Raw genomic sequence first — 4,333 nt, 5'->3', positions numbered from 1 at the left:
CTTTCTTAGAATGTTCGAAAGAATTCTCAAAAACTAACTCTTAACTCTACCTTGAATTTGAATTATGGATTCAAGGTTGTGACTTGTGATAGGAAAGGTCTCGTGATGTTTAAGAATGATTGTTGATAGCTAAAGATGACAAAAGTCACGAAATCACAGTCTTGGAACAAGTCCGCGACATGGAGATGGTTTAAAATAATACTCGCGAAATTAAATTTTGAGACAGAGGAGTCCGCATCCTAACCACGACGTGAAGCAACTTCTAGCTCATTGGGGGAGTAAGTCTGCGACGCGGATTTGCGTGCCAGATCACACTTGACTTTCTCCTTCTTCGTTTCCCAGCCCCAATTCTCCTAAATTCGATTCTTTTTCTCAATCTCTCTTTAGATTTAGATACCCAGCACATGTACACTAGAATCTAACTCTAACCACTCTATAAATCGACACATTAACCTCAAGAACTCCTCAATCTCAACCCAATTCAAGAATGGAAACAAATTCATGAATACATAACAAGAATATCAAAGCTTCATCTTTTAGAACAATTTAAAGCTGAAATTAACATGATTGGCGTGTGGGTGAACAAACCCAACACTATGGAAGCTTACATACCTGAAGGAACCATCTTCTTGAAGCAACTTGAAGGAAAAATCTTGAAAGATGAACCCTAGCCTTAGCGTTTCTTGAGCGTAGAATCTTTGGAGTGAATGAGATGGTTTAGATTTAAGAAAACTGATTTTCTACACGTTTAGGGCAATTTAGATGACCTCCAAAGGGTTTTTAGGACTAAAATACCCCTAAAGAAATAATTAAAATGAGCTGGGAGTCAAAAAGATATTTCACCAGGCAGTGAGGTTCGTGTTAGCTCCGCGTCCCGGAGCTATCACGGAGATGCTGCTAGGTTTGAGCAACGTTAGTAAATCTGTCATAACTTTTTACTTAGAGCTCGGAATTGAGCAAACTAGGTGGCGTTGGAAAAAGGACTCGAAGGGCTTTAATTTTCTATTTTGTATCTCACCTAACTCATCATGTACTAGGAGTTATGGTCGTTTGAAGTTGACCCAAAACTTAAGACAAACTAGGAATGACTTGAATGCTTTTCTCTTAAGTTCTTCTTGAAACTTAAGGTGCTACCTCTAGTGACCTTAATACTCAAGAAATTTTAAATTCCTTGCAAAAGTCTCACTCACTATGAAGAACGGTTCGAGTCTTAGCTCAAAAAAATTCTGGGGTGTTACATCTGCATACCATTTACGATAGTTCAGGGATATATTTATCCTTTTTCCCTTTTATCAAATATTAAATAAAATAATCTCATATTTTATCTTGAAATTATAATCCCCTTATGTATTATTATAATCTAACATCCCCTAAAGAATAAGGTCTTGCTTTCACTAGTTTGCCACTCAAGTATATTGTCATCTCATGTCGTGTCTAGGCCCCTTCTTTCTTTACCTGATTAACGAATCTATACTAATTATTAACAACCTTTGCGAATTTAAAATGAAAAGAGAAATTTAATTTTTTCTACTTCTCGAAGTATAATGTCAAATTTCTAACAAAAAGGTTCAAGCTCAATAAAACCTCATAATTAGCACTTTGGAATATATATGATATTTTGCGGCTGATTCAATTTAAAGAAAAAGTTTTCTTGTTCAATTGTTATGAAATATTCTGGAAGTATTTTGGTTTAATTTATTCAAAAAAATTGAAGTAATTAATCTGATAGTGAAGGTCTGTACTTTGACAAACGAAAAATATAAAATACCAAATTAATAATGGTAGATTAATCTTATCTACCATTATTATTTATATCATAAATATTGAGGACATGATGGTCCATTTCTTGATAATTAATTAACTTTGAAAAAAAATCACACTATCAAGAATTTTTGTATTCACAATAAAAGGATAGTTATTTTTATCATATTACCAATTAATATCAGTCAAGAAATTTAGTTACATGTAGTTACTTAATTAACAAATGACATAATGTGCAAATTTTTACACCATTATGAAAATATTTATTAACGTCTTGGCAATATTAAAAATGTTTGAATTAGATGTTCAAACTCTTTCAAATAATATAAAAAGTTATCTAGTTTTGTTGAAATCGTATAGGGAAAAGGACAAATATAACTCCGAACTATCGTAAATGATATGCAAATACCATTTGTTATACTTTTGGGACATTGGTGCCTCTGCTGTCCAAAAACTAGAGCATAATGTCATTCGCTCTAACGGAAGACTAAATAGGGACATGTGGCGCAATCTTATCCGTCGATTCGAAATTTAATAAATGTTTGGTCGATGGATAAGATCATGACGTGTGTATGTCCGTTAGTATAAAGGGTATATATGCTCTAGTTTATAGACGGCAGGGACACCAACGTCCCAAAAGTATAACAAATGGTATCTGCATACCATTTACAATAATTCGAAGATGTATTTGTCCTTTTCCCCAATCGTATATTATAAATATTGAACCGGGATAAATTTAAGTTTAGTATATATTGGTCATAAAAATATGTATATATGAGCTAAAAGAAATTGTGAACATCAGTTCACGTGTGCCCCACGATTTATTTTGTACAATAAATTCAAGTTTAGCTTGAAAACAAATTTAATTACGTGATAAACCGACAAAACTGGCCGCCTAGTTGGTTATATTTTTTCGTTCAGCGTTAGATATTTACATTAGTGTTCAAATAAACTTATTAAGTACATTAGAAGACTTTTTTAGGAGCGGCACTTCTAATTAATTTTTTCTATTTTCAAAAACTCAAATTAAAATTTTCTGATTAAAATTTTAAAAAAATAATCAACCAGCTCATCACTGTTTATATTAATGTCTACCTATATATTTGACTAGATTTACTATCACTCATTTAACATAATAAATTTATTTTTTATTTATTTGTTTTATATGTTTATAGAAAATTATTCTTTACTTTTCAAGTAATATCCTACTAAAAAATATAATTATACATATGTCGCTAATTTGTTACTGCCTCTGTCCACTTTAATTGTCATAGTTTCCTTTTTTAGAGTCAAACAATAAGAACTTTGACTAACATTTTACGACGTATTTTTTCATCATATTGATATGCAAAAAATTGAAATTTATAGTACTTTTCGTATAGTTTTTGAATATATATATATTTTTTTGTTTAAAATATCAAATTAATGTAATCTAATTTAACTTTGAATATTAGTCAAATTGACTTTCGAAAAGCGCAACATGACAATTAAAAGTGGACAAATGAGAAGTATTAAATACGCTCTTGCTAAGATAACATTTCGATAATTTATCGTTACTTCATTACTAAATTGAATTAGCAACAAAATTTTAATGGACGTCAGTATCATAATTAACATAAAATAATATTTAACCAGATCTTGAAAGGATATGAGGATTTCAAGCTTACCTAAGTCATTGATATTGTTCTTTAATTTGTTTGAATAGCTAAAATCAAGTTTGAATATTTTTAGACTTTGTCCCATTGGCAATATATAATTATAATATATGTTCATAATTTAGAAGTCATACAACCATAGACTTATTATTATACAACTAGAAACTTATACTAATAATTAAGTATTTCTGAAACATTACAAAATTTAATGCATGAAAGTGATTGCTGATATGTTTAGCCGTCAGCTAAAGATCGAGACGAATTTAATATTTAAATTTTATCAGTTCGATGGGTTTTGATATGTTCAATCAACTATATAAATAAAATTTGTTTTCTAATTAAACAAAAAATAAATAGACTTAATTAATTTAATTTTCTTTTAATAAAAAATTGAACCAAATTAAATATCGATCATTACTATCTGTGTTATGTAAGAATTATTTAACAATAATAGAGGCAAATTTATAGTCCAGGTCAAATATATTTTAGATAGACGTGGCAAGTTGTAATGTTACATCGCATTCATCTATAGTAGATGCTAAATAATAATAATAACGAAAGTTTTGTAATGTTAGCCGTTTTGAATGAATTGTTGTCTTTTTTTCATCTTTTGAATGATTTTTTAAAAAATATTTGTGTATACTTAATAACCGAAACGAAAATAATAATAACCAAACCAATAAATATATATTATATTTAGTTTACATTAAATATACATCCTATGCATTTTCACTAAAACCCTAAGACATCCTACGTCAAAGGCGGAGCCAAGGTTGGAAGTTTGGGGGTTCTAAATTAATTTTGTTTGAGGGTTCACATGTTAATATACATATATTTATTTAATTTTTCTAATACAAATATAGAGTCTACGAAAAAGCTAATGGATTCGTCCGAACCCATGAACCCCACCTAGCTCC

Source organism: Solanum tuberosum, unplaced genomic scaffold, assembly GCF_000226075.1.
Source record: "Solanum tuberosum cultivar DM 1-3 516 R44 unplaced genomic scaffold, SolTub_3.0 scf00021, whole genome shotgun sequence".
NCBI lineage: Eukaryota > Viridiplantae > Streptophyta > Magnoliopsida > Solanales > Solanaceae > Solanum > Solanum tuberosum.
Note: the sequence above shows the minus strand (reverse complement) of the source record.